This window comes from Suncus etruscus, chromosome 10 (genome assembly GCF_024139225.1).
Source record: "Suncus etruscus isolate mSunEtr1 chromosome 10, mSunEtr1.pri.cur, whole genome shotgun sequence".
Lineage (NCBI taxonomy): Eukaryota > Metazoa > Chordata > Mammalia > Eulipotyphla > Soricidae > Suncus > Suncus etruscus.
The window spans coordinates 39,592,911-39,614,289 of record NC_064857.1 but is presented as its reverse complement, the minus strand read 5'-3'; the positions used below and the strand labels follow the sequence as shown (position 1 = coordinate 39,614,289).

General features: G+C 40.0%; 1 pseudogene; it reads right to left on the bottom strand.

The window, feature by feature from the left end:
- Positions 1-10,367: 10,367 nt before the first annotated feature.
- On the bottom strand, positions 10,368-10,529 carry LOC126021391 (uncharacterized; annotated as a pseudogene).
- Positions 10,530-21,379: the final 10,850 nt, after the last annotated feature.

Here is a 21,379-nt window from a genome sequence, read left to right as displayed (position 1 = left end):
TCTCTTTTATTTGATTTATTAGCTTTTCTTTAATTTATTTTAACTATTTTTACCAACACGTCTATTCTCCTCTCTCTTATCTTTTGCTCTCCCTTCCTCTCTTTCTTAAGCTACACTTAAGACAATGATTTATCTTAAATCAATCAGTCTTAAGAGCTCAGAACCACCCTATTAAGCTTCCATATGTCTCTCAAGAGTGTTTGATTTGTTTCTCTGAAAAATGTCATCAGTATCCTTACCAGGATTTCATTGAATCTGCACAGTTCATTGGGAAATATTGCCATTTCTTTGATGCTAACTAACCTCACATGAGCAAGGGTTGTGTTTCTATATTCTTGTGTCATTTTTTTGAGGTTAAGAAAGGCACAGTAGCCAACATGCCCAGTTACAACAAAGGTACATAGAGTAAGCTTATCAATCTTAGCCACCAAATATCGGGGTCTTCAAACTACGGCCCGCGGGCCACATATTTTATTTATTTCCATTTTGTTTCTTCACTTCTAAATATGATATATGCAGTGTGCATAGAAATTTGTTCATAATTTTTGATTTTACTGGCCCTCCAACAGTCTGAAGGACAGTGAATTGGCCCCCTGTTTAAAGAGTTTGAGGACCCCTCTAGATAAATCTCCAGAGAACTGTGCCCCTAGATATAGCCAGGATATGGAAAAGGCTATCTATGTTTTGAGTCATTACATTCTCTAGTATTTGTACAAAGATGAAATGGCTGTGAAGTCCTGAGAAGAAAAGAGAAAAACGTGAGTCTGACCAGAACAACACAATGAAAAACACGTCAGGAGGGGAGCTGAGATGGAGACTCTGATGGATTCAGTGGTTGTGCCTGATGGGTCGTATGACATGCTGGAATCCAAAATAAACATGGTAATTAGTTTTGTAGAGAAAGAAAGTTGTAACCTGTCTGCTTGGCACCTCCCCTCCTCTCTGGTGGGTTGGGCTCAATCCCCCAGTGGGCTTTTGGTAGACTCTAAGTTCAGGATCTACAAATAAAAGGTTCATGTTTTTTGCAGGTTTCCCGAGGAATGGTGGGAAAGATCTTGTCACTCTAGCGACAAGGAAAGCCCCTGCCAAATCTTCTTCAATCTTCTGTGGTCCACCCTGTCCAGTAAGCATGGTTGCCCCTCTTAGGGCAACCGTGCCAGCAAGGTTGCTCTTTGGGGCCTATAAAACAACTTGTGAAGTCACCACCCAAAGTGTGAACTCAGGCTTTTATTTTTTTTTTTTGGACCACACCAGGAGGAGTTCAGGGGTTTCTCCTGGCTTGGCACTCAGAAATGACTCTTGGCAGGGTTGAGATGCTGAGGATCCAAACCCGGTATGGCGTGTGTGAGGTAAATGCTTTACCCACTGTGCCTATTGCTCCAAACCCTGAACTCAGATTTTGCACTGAGGAGTAATAAATCATGGGCATGTTTTGGAGCAAGTTGCCAAACCCCAGCAAAGTGACCGTCTCTGCAAAGGCCCTGTCCATGCTTTCTTTCTGTGTCCTCATGGCGCAAAGCTGCTCATAGAGTGGGGGACATCAGAATTCTCTAATACTCTAATTCCCTTGAGCCATTGTATTTCCTTAGCCAAAGTCACTGAACTTTTACTGTCACTGACCATGACTGCATTTCCTAGATGATGCCGGGGTATTTAGGGGATCATAAAGGCTGATGGTGCTCCAGCCCGACATTGTGTAGAAGGGCATTCTTGCACCCTGGTGTTCAGGAGGTAGATCTGACACTTTGACAGCTTTGGACTGGGTCTGATTGTTGTGCAGAGAGGGTCTTTTACCATTGCCCCTTTTTCAGCACTGCAGACTCTGCTCCACATAGCACTAGGGTCCGGAAAGGGGAGCCGTTCAGGAGTTGTGGTTGTGCTCCTGGGCAGGTGGTGACATTGGCCTAGAATGAAGAAACTCACAGAATGCTCTAAATTCACAAGGAGTAGAATAAAATTTATCACAAGCATCAACATTATAACCACAAGAAGAAAGGGCATCAGTGTGACAGCTGGGAAAGTCATGAGAGCTTTGACATGAACTGTGGTACCACAAAGCTGATAGGAAATCTGGACTTCTGAGTGTGAAAAGAAATACAATTTGAGAAAATAATTTTTAAAATTTCAGAGTGTGAATTCAATCCTCTCCACAATTTATGGGAATATAACCAACAGGATCTGAAATTCACATCACTTTAGACTAGCTATATGTCAATCTATAGCTTATATACACATATATTAAACCATGCTTACACTCATATAAAAGCTTTCCATTCCCATAAAACTGGATATATATTCTCCTCCCATCACATAGACTTTTTTCACGTTTTCATTTTTACATAAAACTAACTCCATAAGGTGAAGAAGGTAGAAATTATTTCAACTACATTCTCATACCAGGATAACTGAAAGTAGAAGTGAATTCACAACAGAAGCTGAGAAATCCCTTCAACACCTCCAATTCAGCAACTTACTACTGAATAACTAGTTTTGTTCAGAGACAAAATAAAAGAGGAAATCAAATGACTGTCCTACATGTAATTGTGTGACTAAAAAGTCCACTTAGCTTTTTGACAATGAACCACTCTTTCAAGATTACTGGATTTCCTGAAAGAAGTGAGAACCTTCACTCCGCCATCAGCCAAGCTGTGGGAGAATAAGGTAGAAGAGATATTTAGGTTGTTTCTATATCCTGCTATAGTAAAAAAAAAAAAAAAAAGCACCTATTTTTAAAATCAGTAGTTTTAGTAGAGTGGTAATGTCATAGGGATAAAGAATGTGTGCTATTCGTATACAGCATATATATAAAGTTTGTTTCTGTCTAAATGGAACTCAGTGAATGGTCACATGTTCACTAACATCAGTTAGATAAAAAGGACAAATATCACACAGCCTCATGCATCTGTGAGTTACAGAGAAACCAGAGAAGGGAACAGAGAGGATCAAGCCTTTGGCTTGTTTTCTACAATTGAGTGTACCAATCAGTAGAAGAGAGGTTGGAGAGAAGAATAAGTTGTCTAGAAGTGCCACATGGATATTGGTGGAGGATCTTCGCCTGTTGGTGGTGGGGACAAGTGGTGCCTCTGAACACAAAATCTAGCACATTATTTATTTATTTTTATTTTTTGGGTCTCACCCAGCAGTGCTCAGGGGTTACTCCTGGCTCCACGCTCAGAAGTCACTCCTGGCAAGCACGGGGGACCATATGGCATGCCGGGATTCGAACCGATGACCTTCTGCATGAGAGGCAAACACCTTACCTCCATGCTATCTCTCCGGCCCCAAAATCTAGCACATTATTACAAAAGCACACAAGTGACAAAACTATCATACTTTTCAAAAACAGATGAAACAAAGCATCTCTCAACCTGAGCCCTGTGTGAGATATCTGCCCAGTGTAGATGTTATGGGTCTCAACTGGGGAGAGTTAGAAGGGACTGAAACCTAGGTCAAGGATTCTCAGCTAGAGTGTGTGATCCTCTTCCAAGAAATGGTCCTTTCCAATCTGTGTTGCTTGATTCCACAGAAATTCTTAATCCTGCCAAGATTCCAAACAGGACTAAACTCTCCTCCTCCTCTCTTCCAACTCTCCTTCAGTAGGTCCTGTTTGATTAACAGCAGCAATGCCTTCCTCTGCTTTAAAGAACCTGAATACTCCATAGATAAGCCAAGTCTCAATATATCAATATATCTCATGGTCCTGATCATGCTTTGCTTTTTAATTAGAGGAAGGCTACAGTTCTCAGCCTGTAGTTGGGAGCTCCAATCATTTGGGAACAGCAGAATTCCCAATTTCAAGCCATTTCTCCTTCATTCAGACATTTGCACAGCATCAGAGATTCCACAGTTCCCTTTCGGTGTATTCACAGGAATAGGCAGTTTAGGTCTCATAGTGCTTCCCAAAGCACAACTAACCATCAGGATGGGTGTAATTTGCTACATTTCATGGATGTAGTTCACTGCATATTCAGCTCTTCCTTCAACTTTAAGAGTCTGTTTTGATAACTATGAGCAAGTATGGAGAGAAGTTGGCCCTAGTAAGACCTATTTTTCTCTCTCTTACTTTCTCTCTTAATCTACCTCTCGTACATGCACACACATCTTTCTCAAGTTTGGCAGAAAGGAACCTTTTCTGGAGAAACTATATTTTTTCTCTAAGTTGTATTTCTACTAAGTGAAAGGTTTTTTATTTTATTTTTATTGTTTTAATTTTCCTTTTTCTACTAAATGAAAAGTTTTTATTTTATGTTTTATTTATTTATCTTTATTTTACTTTTTTTCTACTAAGTGAAAGGTTAGACGGATGTCTCTAGCTTGCTCTTTGTAACGTATCAATTTAATATGAATCAGAATCTATGACTCCCAAGATCCCTAAATTACTTTTAATAATAACATCAGAAGGAATATTTGTCCAGAGCTCTGTGCCAGAATGGAAAAACATAGAATTTATTTTTTTCAGAAAAATGGAGTTTCCTCCTTATAGAAAAAATATCTTCCTGAAAAACCAATAGTATCTTGTTTCTGTATTTTATTATATTCTTAGACATAATGATAATGAGAACTATTTTTAGATCCATGAGTTCTCCAGTGCAGTATTCTGTGATTTAGAAATACTTTTTAAAAAAGAAGCTAGTAGGGGCCGGAGAGATAGCATGGAGGTAAGGTTTGAATCCCGGCATCCCATAAGGTCCCTGAGCCTGCCAGGAGTGATTTCTGAGCACAAAGCCAGGAATAACCCCCGAGCACTGCCAGGTGTGACCCAAAAACCAAAAACCAAACAAACAAACAAAAAAGGAGCTAGTACAGGTCATATTATAAAAACTGATTTTATTGGAGCTCAAGAAATAGTCAGTCTGATAAGATACATGCCTTGTGCACAGCATCCTTGGATCAATCTCCTGCTATACATATGGTTCTCCTGGAGCATAACCAATTTGACCTCTGAGCATAAAGCTGAGACGAGCCAAGTATTGCCCTCAAATCAAAATAATAAAACTAATAAAACATCCTACTTTATTGAGTATGGTCCTAAATGGGACACTTAAATGCCTCTCATTCCAGTGCAACATTAACACAAGAGTAATTTATTCTGAATTGGATTCAGAGTGTGTGTGTGTGTGTGTGTGTGTGTGTGTGTGTGTGTGTGTGTGTAGTGAATACTGTGATTTTGATGGATTCAAAATCAAAGCTGTTCCCATCTTTGCCAGGAAAGAGCCTGAGTGATAGCCTGTGACCTGACTGAGTACCACCGCCATTCCTTTTGTCTCCTTTAGCTCAATCCCCTTTGGTTTTGCAACAAAGCCAAAGACCCTGACAACTCTTTTCCTGGGTTCTATGACTGGCACACCCAGAACAGCAATGCTAATGCCCTCTATCAGCTCCCTAATGCCATCAAGCCTGCCCTGAAGAAAATACCCAATAGCAGTCAAGTCTCCACCCTAATCCAAATCTGAGATATGGCAAAGAGCAATGGATTCAAGGGTATGTTTGGAGCAAGTGGCCAAACCCCAGTCACAGCCAGTGTCTCTGCAAAGGCTCTGTTCATGCCTTCATCTGAAGCCCCATGGCCAGAGGTACTGTGGGATAGGGGAATCAAAGTCCCATCCTGGATGCTTTTGTGTGAGTGGGTCACCTCAGCAGGAGGCCTTGTGTCTCTGTTAACACAGACTTTGGTTGTGTGTCCTGAGTGACTGTGGACACCCAGTGTGGGATAGTGGGTGTAGGTGTTGGTCAGTCTCTTGGGCCAACAGTAGGGCTTGCATGCTCCATGATTATCTAGAGATTAGGATCTGGCACTTGACCAGCTGAGGCATGGCATGATTTCTGCACAGGGAAGTTTCTTTGCCACTGCTCTTGTCTGAGGGCACAGCTCAAGTTGCACCCAGGGTCCAGAAGGGGACAGCAGGGCAGGACCTGTGGCTGTGTTTATTGATGGTTTATTGATGGCCACCTGAGCTCTGGAAGATGTTCCAAGGCATCTTCTACAGGTGCTCATGTTTATGGAGACTAGATTTTGTTCTCTCTCCCTAGGCACTAGAGAGTTGGGTCACCATTACAATCCTGGTCTTGATTGAGGATGTTGGGTATGTGTCCTGATCAGGGTCCAGGTGATGATTTAAATGTCTATCCCCTGAAATGAGAGCTCCAGAGAAATACTCTGTAACAGTGTAACTTTGAATGTCTCAGGGAGCAGTTTCTTGGTTTGGGTTTGGGGTCAGACCCAGACTGTTCTGCATCATGGAGTGCCAGGATTGAATCTGAACCTCCAGCAGGCAAGTCATCTTCCTGACATATATGCATCTGTCCTCATGAATATCAGAGCTCAGTATTTTTTTTTTTTTTTGGTTTTTGTGTCACACCCGGCGGCAGCGTTCAGGGGTTACTCCTGGCTCTTTGCTCAGAAATAGCTCCAGGCAGGCTCAGGGAACCCTATGGGATGCCGGGATTTGAACCGCCGACCTTCTGCATGCAAGGCAAACACCTTACCTGCATGCTATCTCTCTTGCCCCGAAACTCAGTATCTTTAGTCATAGATAATGATACTGATATCTTTATCCCCAACACTTCCCAAAAAGGGTTCAGACAGGTAGCGCACCAGCAGATGCTAATTCTGGTGGTCACAGTTTGTGTCCTGAGCTCCATATGGATCCTGAATACAGTCAAGCCCATGCCTTAATAATGAGCTGGAACTAATGTGTCAGTAAATACTGCCAGATGTTGTCACAAACAAACAATGAAAACCAAAAAGCCATTGACTTTAGAGACTAACTGGAAGCTTTTCTCCTTCCAGGATGCTTTCCATCACATACAACTCCTCTCCCAGAAAAGACAATGCCCACTTCCTAATGAAAACCTTTGCATAATGGCTTTCTCAGTCGGGGCAGCACAATTTACCCTATTCAGGCCTGACTTCTGGTTCCAGGCTCAGCTTTCACTCCCGGAAGGGTTCACGGGACCAGATATCATTGTAAGTATCATCTTTTGGTTAGCTGAATACAAAGCAAGTGTATTAACCTGAAATATTATGTTTCAGCCCTGTGTGTGATTTTAGGTGTCAATTTTGATGGTTGAGCAAACTCAGTTGTGCCAGGAATTGAGCATGTGTCTCCCTATGCATTTGTTCCATTATCAATACACATTTCTGATTTTATCTGAGAAAATAAGAAAATCTTATAAGAAAACATATACTATTAAAGTTGTTTATCCATGGATGGACATGGAGATTATTATTATACTAAGTGAAATTAGTTAGAGGAAGAGGAATCGACATAGAAAATCTATCTCATTTATGGGATGTAAGAAAAAGCATTATACTTTAATAATAAGAGAATTGAAGACAAGAAAGACCAGTCCATGGTAGGAAAATTGCCACAAATAGTGCAGGAGTGCAATTGGCTAGAGAAGGGAGCACTGTCACTTTGGCAATGATAATTGGAATTGATTAGTCGGGATAAAAATGGTGGATTATGGGGCTGAAGAGACAGCACAGTGGTAGGGCATTTGTCTTGCATGCAGCCAACCCTGGACATTCTTGGGTTTGATTTCTGGCATTCCATATGGTATGCAGAACCTGCCAGGAGCAATTTCTGATATCAAAGCCAGGAATAACCCTTGAACACTGCTGGGTGTGGCCCAAAATTTAGAAAAAGTTGGATTACTCTCGCTTCTTCATAGGATCTGTGCAAAAAGCACTATATTTAATTACAGAAGAGTGACTTCCATAACCGTGATGGATGAGAACTTTTCCTGAAACCATGAAGAAATACCTTGGATTTAGTCAACTAGTATGCCCTGAACCTGTCTTATGACAGGATGCTTCCTGGGTAGAGACACCCTGTATTTTAGGCCAGTTTTTTCCTTTCTCATTTCCACGTTTCCTGTGCCTAGGCATAATGAAAAGAAAAATATATAAAATCTGCCATCATTAAAAAATATTAATTTTTTCTTCTAGGTAGACATTCCTGCCTTTTTCAAAGAATGCTGGGACATCAATTATTTTGTGTTACCTCATATTTCTTCAAGTTTCTATAAAATTAAGAAGATAAAAGAAAGTATACAGACAAGGGCCAATGATGTGTGCATTTGTGGAGATTAAAAAAATACAGAACCAAATACTCAAGCCAAACTCAACAACAATAGAATCAAGAGACCCAACCTATATCAATCTAAACTTTAACTGGGTCTATTACACTGGTAGGCCCCTGGGTTAACCGTGGTGGTACAGGATGCATGCTGGGAACTTTTGTGGATGGGGGTCAACATGGTGTTGGGAATGGCCTATTCACTTTCACTGTATGCCTGAAATCCAACAATGAAGAACTTGGTAAATCACAAGACTTTCAATAAAATTAAAAATAAAATTGTTTAGGAAAGGGGATAAAGTGATATGCATGATTCCTAGCTCTTCATTAACTAGAGGTAAACCATGGTGTCAAAAAGAGGAAAGAATGGAGATAGAGATTGAGAGAAGAATGAGAGAAAGAAGTTAAATTTCTGCTAACAGGCAAGCAGTTGAAAATAAGGGAGGGAAACTGCAGGCATTGGTGGTGGAAAACCTGCACTGGAGTAGGGTGGTGTACATTGATTGGCCAAAAACCATCATAGAAAATTTTATAAACATGTGCTTAAATAAAATACTTATTAAAAATAAACATAGGTCACAAAAAGAAAACTAAAGTAAACCTAGGAGGAGTCTGTCTAGGAGCTATCAATATCAATTTAAAAGAAGAAAGGGAAAAGGAAAAATATATGGAAAAAGAAACACCAAAACAAGCAATGAACAAGAACTAAACAACACAAGAGGGAAAAAAGTGGAAAAACAAAAGGAAGGTGGGCTGATGTGGCAAGATTTTTTATTTATTAATTTATTTTTGCATAGGCACAGTATATATTGAGACAATTAGAAAGAGAATTCCCTTGGCCTAAGAGATACAGGGTTTCTCCACTATTGAATCATACTCTCCTGGTAATAACTACAGGCTCTGGACATGCTCATAATTGAACCCCAAGGTCTTTTTGTGATGCTAGGAATCATTCTGCTCAGTTGTGGTTGACAAAATCATTCGTCTGTAATTAGAGGTCTTGGTATTTGCACAGGTCATAGGACAAAGTCTAGGATAGAGTTTCTCTTTATGGTTTTAGAAGTTCTGCTCCATCATTGTTCTTTAGTCAGTCTTCTGTAATTAATGATCTTGGTTTTTGCACACATTCTAGGATGAAGCCTAAAATAGAGTCTTTTCTTATGGTTCCAGAAGTTCTACTCAGTCATGGTTGTCAAAGTCAGACATCTGGAATTAAAGATCTTGGTTTTTGTACAAATCCTAGGCCAAAGCTAGGCTAGGGTCTTTCTTATTGGTCCCAGGAAAAGTTCTGCTCATTTGCGGTGATCAAAGTCAGTCTTCTGTAATTAATGATCTTGTTTTTCGCACAGATCAAAAGATAGAGTGTCTTCTGATTTCATCTTACTGTTAGGTGATGAGGTAGGGCAACCTGTTCTTAGATCAATTTGTTGCCGTTTCATCATCAACAGGCTGTGCAGAGTAGTATTAGGGACTCCCGCCACCCATCTCGGGGATCACTTGGAGTCTAAGTTGAGTCCCCATGACAAATGTTCAGGGTGGGAGGCCCACCCTGTATTATAAAATTTATGGGATCTATCCACAGTAGATAAGAGCTTGTTTACACACACAGTAAGAGGTTTAACTATTGAGGTATTAAATGTCCAATAGAAATATAGATATACCCATTAAGTCTTTTGAGATATTTTTTGGGATGATGAGATCCAGGGCACATTTTCATCCCACACCATACTCTTATTGAGTTTGAGAGATGGTTTGAGGTAGTTAAGGGAACAGGTAGTGTCCTTGAGCTGAGGGTCCTTCTGGAGCTGAATCTGGTAACATGCATCAGTCCAGTTTTAGGGGTGGGTGTGAGAAGAAGGACCACATAGTATTAGTCAACAGGAGTGGTATTTGAACCTTCTTGCCAGGGCACGAGATGTAGTACTTAGAGGGCGTCCCTTCACTTTGCAAGCTGGGTAGTGGTTTATTGGGGCAGGAGGTTGGTCTAGGTACCTAACAAGTTAAGAACTGAGTATAAAGAAGGTTAAATAAGGAGGGATAACAGATCAGGATTGGGAAGACTAGAGGATAGGAGTTCTGAAGGGGGGCAGGACTTATAATAGATGATGGGTTAAATACAATATGGATTGTTTACAATATAAATTGGGCAGACATAGGGGAGTCCACTGTCTACAAACTCATGCCCACATAGAGACTGACCATAGAGATCTATGCATAAGTTGTTATTGGAGGCCTGACCCTCATAGGATGGGTCTGAGCATTTAAAACATAATCGAATTGAGAAAGATAAATAAATAGCTAAAATATAGATTTGGAGAGAAAAAAAAGTGGGCCAGCACCTTGGAGTGGGAAGGTTTTCCCAATTTCTTTTTTTTTTTTCTTTTCAATCAGCAATAATCACGCCTCGGATAAACCTCATTGGCTACTACACTGCCACTGCACAAAGTTTGGTTTTCCCAATTTCTAGGCACTTCATCAATGGCAGGGATGAACTTTGCTTACTGAAGCTTTCAGAGTTCTATTGTGGCTGGAGTATTTTAAGATAAGCATCGTTTTCACTTCTACAGTACTAAGCAATATGGTAGTGAGCACTAATAAGAGGAGCAGTATCATCTGCCATGTCTTTTTTTCTCCCAATAGAGCCACAGAATTTGAATCATCTTGTTTTTCCTCATAAATTGGGGAAGAAAATGCATGATACCAGGAGCAAACAGTTGCATGAACTTTGAGTAGAAATAAAAAATGATCAGACCTAAATATCAAATCTAGTGTCAATGACAATAGAATTAAGATACCCAGTCTACAACAAGTCCTATACAAAGGGGACCTCTTACACTAGCAGTCCAAGGGGCAAAGAGTGGTAGGTATGGGATGCATGCTGGGAACAGGGGCAGAGGGAGGACAACACTGGTGGTGGAAATGGCCCTAATTCACTGTCACTCTTTACCTTAAATAAACTGCGAATGACTTGCTATTCATATTGATCACAACAGAAATTAAAAAGATAAAAAATAAACATAAGGATAATAGAAAACATATAACACAAAATTTTACTTTCAGTTTGATCCCCAAATAGGGTACAATAGATTACAATAGTGTGCCCAAGTACCACCCAAAGTGATCCCTGAGTACAGACCTGTGATTAAACCTTCGGTTGCAGCCAGTATGTCCCAAATCCCAAAACAAATAAACACCCACAATATCACAAAACCCAATGAAAAGAACCCATATTTCACTTCACTAAAATAAACAAACAAAACAAAACAAAACAAAACAAAACAAAAACAATTTCAATAGTTGCTGATTGTCTACTGAGCCTGTAGTTGTTCCTATGACAGTATGCTTCAAGGGTCGAGAAACCCTGTATCTCTCAGGCCACGGAAATTGCCTTTCTAATCTCTCCAATACTTACTATGCCTATGCAAAAACAAAAACAACCACACAAAACCTTGTGACATCAGCTACCCTTCTCTTTTCTTCTTTCTTGTTGTTGTTTTGTTTTTCTTTTCTTTTTTCCAGCAGAACCACAGAACTTGAATCATCTTGTTCTGCCTCATAAATAGTGAAGGGAAAAAGGTGGATGGTATCAGGGGCAAAACATGAAAATTGAATGCAAATAAAAAATGATCAGACATAAATACCCAACCCAAAGTCAATAATAGAATCAAGATACCAAATCTACAACAAACTATACACAAAGGGGACCTGTTACACTAACAGTCTAGGTGGCAAAGGGCAATGTATGGGATGTGTGCTGGGAACAGTGATAGAGGGAAACAACACTGTTGTGGGAATGGCCCTAATTTATTGTCCCTATATACCTTAAATATAACTGTAAAAGATTTGTCATTCACATTGGTCACAATAAATTTATTTTAAATAAAAGTTGGTGATTGATTTAATGACTGATGGAGAAAATAATATTTAGTACATTTTCTGCGGCCTATGTCTGAACATGTGATGTTTACTTTATGGCTTTCCTAAAATTTTCTAAGTTAATTCACTTCAGTTAAAGATAAAGAAAAAAGTAGTACAGGACATCTTTATTTCTTGGTGCATGTATAGATATTAGAATAGGTAAGGTGATCCGTGATTAAAAGGTTTAATCCATGATTAAAAGGCCATCTCTGTTGGCCATACACAGCTGGTACCCACACACAACTTTTGAAAATGGCTACCCATAAAAAATTAATTAAAATAAATTTAAAAAAAAGAATGGCTACCCATTTGTGTGTGTGCCTACACACTACTTTTTGAAAATGGTGTCCTCTGCTTGGGCCTTTCAAAGGCAAATCATCAGCAGTGCTTAGGCAACTAACTGGAAGGCTGGGGCTTCTAGGATTGCATGAACTCTCCAAATCCCTTTTTTTGTTTTGTTTTGTTTTTGTTTTTGTTTTCTGGGCCACATCTGTTTGACGCTCAGGGGTTACTCTTACTCCTGGTAATGCACTCCGGATTCGCCCCTGGCTTGGGGGACTATATGGGATGGCAGGGGAATGAAACCTCTGTCAGTCCTAGGCTAGCACTGGCAAGGCAGAGGCATTAGGCCCTGCGTCACAGCTTCGGCCCACCTCTTCAAATTCTAAGTCTCTCATTAGACTCTGGTCTGAATCAGGAACAAACGTCCTCACACAGCTTGAGCTGGAGTGAAAGACTGTGCGTAGTACTGATTTCGGGCTTCTTGAACAGTGTTTTGATTGTTTCTCTGCCTTTAGTGGGTGTTACCAGACATCTTCCCCACAGTAAGTAGAAAATTCCTCAACCATCACCTCCTTAGTCCTGAGGAAACCAACGCCATATTTCTGTTTGTAACTAGTCATGTCTGGGGGTTCAATCCACAGTCCCTACACAAACATCTCTGTCAAACGCCCTCCATCATGGCAGTGGATGTTAGCTCTGTGCCTGAAGCGAGGGCAGATTTGACTCTCTCAGAGAGTAAGCAGGAAGTTCGCTGAGAGCTCGCAAAATGTAAGCGGGACTTGATGGATCTCAAAGAGAAATTGCTTATATCTGAAGCTACAGTCAATTCTCTGGCCAAGTGCCTGCAGAAAACCAGTAAATGTCACAGTGCCATGGTAGAGGTATGGACATTGTTTCCTCAAAAATGATGGGGCTTTATCTTTCATTTCCTTGGTCAAAGTCAATGTCACTTGGACCACATTTCATGAGAGATCAAAAGATATTCCACTCCTTTTCACGGAGGATGGATGAAAATGCTGCCATTTGCACACAAAGTTTATAGATAGAGAAAAATAATGAGAGGTCGAATATCATGAATATTCATGATATTCATGAATAGCATGCATATTCAGAGTTTCTGAATTTCTTCCTTCAGGAAAGGAGAATGTTTGGGTAGTGATTTCTCAAAGAAAATGTCACTTATAAATTTGTACCTAAAATATTATTGTCAACAATATGTAAGCTACTATGTTCAAAATAAAAATTATATTAAAAATTGTTGATAGTTGGGTTTTGTTGTTTTAACACCAATCTTTCACCAAAGAATCATCATTCTTAAACTCTTTAGCACATAAAAACTGACTCAACTTCACCAATTGTTCAAAGATAGTCTACACAAATATTAAGGTTATATGTATTTATTTTTTATTTCATATCATATTGATGTATAGTATAATAAAATCTTGGTGTGTATCTTCATGCCTCTGTAAGGATATCAGCCTCACTGAATCTAAGCCAACCTCAAATAACAATTTTTAATTTATTGCACTAGAAGTGTCTAGACAGATGATTTCCAGTACTGGTTCATGGAATCTGGTAAATGAACTATGGAATATATCATATGCACAGGTTCTGACCACAAATACATATTTTAACTATACCTGTACACACACATATATAAGTATATATAATTTCACAGTCTAGAATTGAACAGTAACTGCTTCAGAGTGGGGTATTATCAACAAAGGATAGAAAAATATCTGAATTGACCATTCTTGAATTAAACTTTTGCCCTTCATCCTTTCTATGAATTATATTAAATTATTCTTAATGGTATTTAATATAAAAAAGGTTTACTAAAATAATATTATTATTCTGAGTTTTATTATACTCACAAATGAGGACTTGAGGGTTCATCGCAAAGGAACATGGCAATCAGGTTCTACAGGACTTCTGGAAAAGATGTTTATCTTCTACTTCTTCCATAAATCCTTGCATTGAGTAAGATTTTTACACTGATATTGAAGAAATTACCATAATATTTTGACCTAGAAGACTAATGTAACAAATGTTCTTTTTGCTTCAATGATGGTTGATGTGTCTATGCTTTCTTTCCCAAGAACTTATTAGAAACTGGTAAGTTTCTAATATACAGATTCCAGGATCTTCAATACAGAAACATGATACCAACAACAGAGACTGTGTGAAAAATAAAACTATATGGGCACTACAGATAATGACCTGGATTGGACAAACTAGTTTGACTGGAGCCTCAAATTGGTATTATGTCAGGAAACTTCAGGGGTAGGGTCTCCTTGTATTTAGGCCAAAGTTTTTCCTTTCCATGTCCCCCATACTTTGGTGGGCCCATGCAAACGATAATTGCCACTCTAGAATTGTTTTTACAGTGCTCCTTTGACTCTAAACCTTTAATAAACCACTAGTAAAAATATCTGGAACTTCAAAAAAAGTGGTTTACATTTACATATATGATTTTAGTTACACTAGCATTCTGGGAGATAAAGGAGGGAGATAAGGGATATATGCTTGGGGACAGGGATGAAGGGAGGACAACACTGGTGGTGGAAAGGCTCTCATTTATTGTCACTGTGTACCTTAAAATATCACTATGTAAGATTTGTAATTCACTTTGGCCATAATAAAAATTAAAAAAAAGAAAAGAAACTGGTTAGTTGACAATCAGAGTAAGATCCATTTGTCTTATATGTCACTGACCTGGGTTTGAACCCTTGCTTCCAGAGCCTACCAGGAATGATGCCTCAGTGCAAAAAAAGTAGTAAGTCCTGAGCACTGCCAGCTGTGGCCCAAAAAAAAAGCAAGCAAACAAGAGTCATTAACATTGTTTCATATCTATGTTAGGAGATATAAATCTCTACAAACTATACTTACTGTTTTCTTGAATACTTTTATAGGTATGCAATTTGATGAATCCATGTATATGTGTAGATATGGTATCTTTGATCTATGTTTCCAACATGCCTTCTAGAAATGTAAAAAAAAAAAAAAAAAAAGAAAATGTTACTTATTCTAACATCCAAGTTTACCACAAATGGCCATGGTAGGGTGGGGATAATTGCTACTCTACACATTAAGATAGTGAGTATGACGAAGGGGTCACTTGGCCCTCCATCATGAAATTACTAGCTCCAACATTACTTAGAATCCGTGTAGCAAGACCCAATTATTCTTATCTTTGGAGGTGGTAAGTCACTGTAATAGAGTAGCTCATCAATGAACGTATTCAAAGCTGCTCAGCTAGGGATGAGAGACATGAACAAAGATGGAAAGAGAAGAGAACAGAGGGTGTTTGCTGTTCTTAAATTAGATGACAAGGTGTAGGGGTCAGTCTGTTTCAGATTATATAAACCTTAAGCTTCTTAGAAGGTCCATCTAACTGATATAAATGGTGCTGCTGTTCTCTCTAATTTGGAACCATTTACAATAATCATTAAAAAGTGAAAAACACTGGGGGGCCGGGCGGTGGCGCTAAAGGTAAGGTGCCTGTCTTGCCTGCGCTAGCCTTGGACGGACCGCGGTTCGATCCCCCGGTGTCCCATATGGTCCCCCAAGCCAGGAGCAACTTCTGAGTACATAGCCAGGAGTAACCCCTGAGCATTACCGGGTATGGCCCAAAAACAAAAAACAAAAAACAAAACAAAAAAAAAAAGTGAAAAACAGGGCCAGAGTCATAGCACAGCAGTAGAGTGTTTGCCTTGGATGCAAACACCCAGAACAGACCTGGGATGGATCCCTGGCTTCCAATACAGTCCCCGGAGCCTTCCAGGAGCGATTTATGAGTGCAAAGCCAGGAGTAACTCCTACACAGCCCAGAAAGTGAAGAACACTAAATATAGCTTAGTTTGTCACAAAGCAACTGGGATTTTGAAATTCTAAAACACATCCAATATTTGAGGTACACCATCACTGAATAAAGGTCATTCTTGAGGGAAAAAAGTTTCAGGCCCAACTTTCCATGGTAATAAACAGTACTCTCAATTTCCTTCAGACATAGAAGGCTGAGAAGATTTAATTGACTTAGTGCTGGGAGAGAAGTCAGAGTATGAAGAGAAGAAGTTGGCAGACCATGCAAAACAAACTGGGAAGCTCAAGTAAGAAGGGTTGTATGGTGGGTGGCTGGTCAGAAAGCACAAGAATTTCTCAAGTGGTAAAGGAACAAATCTAAGAGTGACAAGAAATTGATATAAAGACACACCTATACAAATATTTCTCTAAACGTTAGACATTCAAACATTGGTGATTTTAATAGCGATGTCAGTATTGATGTCATTAATGACTTTTAAAATTTTGGCCTGAAATTCACAGAAATTATAATTGGAGAGCTAGAGGTCAACATACAGTGGCCTTCCTGACTACATAAAACTTGTGTTTTAGGCTACTCATATGGCCTGCTTAACTGATTTTAAAGTAAAGGCATCTTCAAGGGTGAAACACCACTGACCATGCAAGTGGAAGGGATGGGAAACAAATGGGACTGCATTAATAGAAGTGCAAAGGAAGAGGTGATTAGCTTATAATGACAACACATGGAACAGAAGAAATTACTCATTTAATTTAATGGATAAAGCATTAATATCCACTAGATAAAAGGACTGGTACAACTTAGGAAGATTAATTATCTAACCCCATCAAAAAGGAGGAGAAGAAATGAACTGACAAAATCCTCGAGGAAATTCAGAAGGCCACAAAGCATATGCTAAAATGGTCCACATCATTACCTGTTAGTGAGATGCAAATCAAAACAGCAATGAGATACCGTCTCACACCACAGAGACTGGCAACCACCATAAAGAACAAGAACAAACAGTGACTGTGCAGATGCCAGGAGTTAGACAACTTCATTCATCACTGCAGGTAGGCATGCCAATTACTCCAGCCTTTTCATGAGACAATATGGGTATTCCTCCAAAGACTAGAATTTGAGCTTGCATATGACCCAGCAATTCCACTCCTAGGCATCTACCCTAGGAGCCTAAAAACACAATGTAGAAATTCTCTGCATTCTGATATTTATCAGAGCACTATTCACAATAGTCATAATCTGGAGACAGTCCATATACCTAAGAACAGATGAGTGACAAAATAAATTTGTTTGTTTTTTTCTTTCTTTCTTCCATTTTTTTGGTCTTTGGGTCACACTTGAAGGCACTCAGGGGTTACTCCTAGCCCTATGCTAAGAAATCACTACTGGCAGGCTTGGGTGACAAGATGAAATGCCAGGAATAGAACCACCATCAGTCCTGGTTCAGCCAAGAAAGGCAAATGCCTACCACTGTGCTCTCTTTCCACCTCTAAATAAATAAAATGGTACATATGCTCAATGAAATACTAGGCAGTTCTTAGAAAAATAAAGTTTGGAATTCATTTATACATGGGTGGATATGGACAGTATTATGCTGAATTACATGAGTCCAAGAGAGACAAATAGTGGTTTAGAACATTACTTTTTAGGTTACAAAAAAAGATAGCATAATAATAATATCCAGAGAAAATAGAGATGAGGACCAGGAAGATTAGTCCATAGTAGAAAGCTTGCCAATATAAAGAGTAAGCGCATACAGGGCGGAGAAGGACCACTATGACAATAATAGCTGGAGATGATGTCTCTGGAAAAGAATTGGGTGCTGAAAGAGATGAACGGATATTAAGATACCCCTTGGTAACAATATTGCAAAGTACAAGGTCTAAAAGGGAAACATAAAAAAAGAGGAGAGGGCAAGTAGAGGGAAAATTTTGAGAGGGAGAAAGTGGAGAGAGCTAGTGAGACAGAGAAAGAAAGAAAATTTGGCATGGGGAGGACAGGAGGGATCTGGGAACATTTTTATTGGCCTGGGAAATTTTCACTGGAGAGTGTTGTACATTGTAAGACTGAAACAATTATGAACAACTTCATATTTGTGGGGGAAATCTACATATTCTGTGCTGTGACAAAGCAGTGCTCAGAGAATGGACACCCATTCTCCCCCCTGCAAACAACACAGTGGTTCAAAGAGTTCTTAAGAGGATAGGATGGGGTTAGGGCCCTGGATTTCAAGAATTACAAGGTCACCCTCTTCATGGAGGGACAGTTTGGGGTGCATAGATACTTCAGAGGTATGCCACTGTCCATCTCGGGACATGGTGCAGGGGACAAATCAGGTACAGCAGAATGCGAGTACCTGCCTTACTTAACCCCTGGAGCCCCACTACGGCAAACATTTAAAGTCACGCTGTATGTGCTCAAACTTGATGAGTGTGTGGTGCATGATCAAATGTCAAAAAGAACACACAAAGACGCCATTTAACCACCACATTTGGCTCCTGGAACATCAGAGCAATTTCGGTTCAGGTCAGCTTAAGCCTCCTCGTCAAGAAACGACCTTAAGACCTAACCAGCAGAGGATTCACAGCCTTAGAGTTTCCCCAGGGCTCTCGCGAGAATACCAGTGCCCAACGGCCAAACTGGGCCTCTTGGATCTGGAAAGCGTTGGAGGACTCTGGAGCCTGATTGAAAGAGAACAGCGATGCCACCACAGTGCCCTGGCGAGAGGACGCCCTGAACTCTGACCTACAGTCTCTGATCTGCTTACCACCCCTCTTAGGCCACCGGTAAGTTCCCCTCGTCCCGTAATTCCCTCCCCAGGCCCAAATTGCCCTTGTTCCTTGTGTACTCACTGCTTGGGTTGTGGCAGTGTGGGAAGGCATGGCAGTGTGGAAGGTTCAAGAAGGGACAGTCCCCTAATTCCCTCTTAGCACAAGAGGTTAGAGTCCCAGGGGCAGTACTCGAGTTAATCCCTTGCAGCACCCACTGTGGGGAGCAAAGAATCCATGTGGTCCCTGAGGCCCTGAGGAAGGAGTACTGGCCTCGGAGAAGGGCAGTTCTAGGAGCTCTGGAGGGACTAGCGCTTAATCCCAGAACCCTTCATAGAATGGTGCAAGGGCATTGGGAACTGATCTCTAGCAATCACAAATCTAATCTACCTCTACCCTTCAGACAAATGATTGGGTTGAGGGGCAGGAACAACAGTACTGCAGAAAGAATTCTTCCCTTGCATGAGACAGGCCTGGGTTTAATGCCCAGCACGGTCTTAGGGCCCACGTTCTCCTTAGTCTCATTGCAGTTCCCATCCTTTGCAGCTATACAGGGAATCCCATTGGACTTTATTTATACACTTTCCCTCTTTCCTATTACAATAACAATACTCTAGGGTTAGAACCCATTAATATTTTAGTTGACACTTGAAGGGGTTTTTGAAGGCTACTATATTGTCAAAGGTTATCTTTGTAATATATATCCCAGAGGCAACCTGTGTAAAGAAGTGGGTAGCAATGCAAACTCAGTTTCTGTGCAATATATTTTCATCTTTAAATCATATTTGTTCCTGGCAGAAAGTCTCAAGTGTTTCTTTAGTGCCTTCAAATTGTCTGAGGACTTTGAGTCCACAGACAATGATACTTGGACCTGGTTCTGCATGCCGAGTTTTGATTAGGCCTGAGATTTTGATCCTTCTCCCATGGTACTGCTATAGGCTGTCAGACTGACCCTTGTACTGCTCAGGGCCACCAGACTAAACCTGGTGATGCTTATTTCATTGTGTTTCTGAAGTAATACTTGGAGTTATGTGCATGGACTCTAACCCTTGTGGTAGATTTTCTTACAATGCAAATGATTTTTAAAAAACTCACAGTATCACGGGTTAGAGTGTCACTTGGGTAGGGTATTAGACATGCATACAGCTGACCTGAGTTTGAGTCCTCAAACTCCAAATGATATCATATTGTAGAGTCTGTTTAAGGCCTTGAACAATACCGTGGGAGACCCTAAACCTGAAGATATATTTATAAATACATTTCAAAATAATAAAATCAGGTATTAAGTGATTGCAACCAATGTTGAATGAGGGAATGGCATAAAAATATTCTGTGGTCCTAACGGACCATTCTGGGAGCCTCACAGGACTTATCACTGTCTTCTAGACTGTGTTAGGTGCTGCTCAAAACACCTCAATTTATTGCATGACTAACTGGATCAGTTTTGGCTATATCTGTTCAAAAAACTTCACAGCAGCCTGTTTTTCTTTTATGCAGCCCCCACTTCGAGTCACACAAAACTCTAGTTCAAGAAATAAGTGTCCTGAGAAAATGGAAGGGGTTCATGGAACATCAGTGATGCAGAGGTGAAGAGTAGTGTCAAGGAAAGGAGAGATAGATAAATTTGACAGAAGAAAGGAAGGTGAAAAGGTGGAGTCAAGTTGAAAAAGGGTATTCTAGGAAAAGTCATGAGAAAATGAATGGCAGGAGTAAATAAATGACTAAAGGAAAGACAGAAATAGAGTCAACTGAATGAATGAGTTGGGAGTGACCATTTTATTTTTATCAATGAAGATAAAACACCATAAAATTATGTGGTAGACATCAGTAGAATCTTGAAACCTAAGGTAAGGCAGTAGGAAGTCTGTTGCTGAGACATATTAATAATCCTTAATTGTTGGTTGCTATGCCCTGGCCTCTTTTTTAGGGGGTGAAATTGTACTCTGAAAATTCATTATTCTTCTAAACCAGAATTGTTCCAATATTTTAAAGTAAGACCCAGAGTGTGTCCTTCGAGTTAAAGAATACATAAAACGGGCCTGAGACCTGTTTTATAGTGGTAGGGCATTTGCCTTGCATATTGCTGCCCCAGGAGGGATCCAGTTCAATTCCCAGCACATCATATGATCCCCCAGCCTGGACACTTTAATATTGTTAAGTCTCTTACTTCTTTTGTAGCAATACAAGTAAGAAACTTAACAATATTGATAGTGTCAACAGACAATGGCAAGCTTTTCCCCATTTGGAATATGATTTTATGATCACAGTCATAAACTCTGAAGTCAAAAGTATATTTTAAACTTTCTTTTTAAGTAAGCAGGCAATGGTGACTTTATGTAAAATTATTACAGTAGGAGAGAAAACATGAACCCAACCTCACTAATATCCATTTGTCACTGATACACAGGACCTTAAGGTGCCAGTTGGATCAACATGAAAGTCTTGTGAGCTTAGAAGAGGAACTCCTTCAATCTGACTGACATTAAGGAATGAATGTCTGTCCTAAGGCC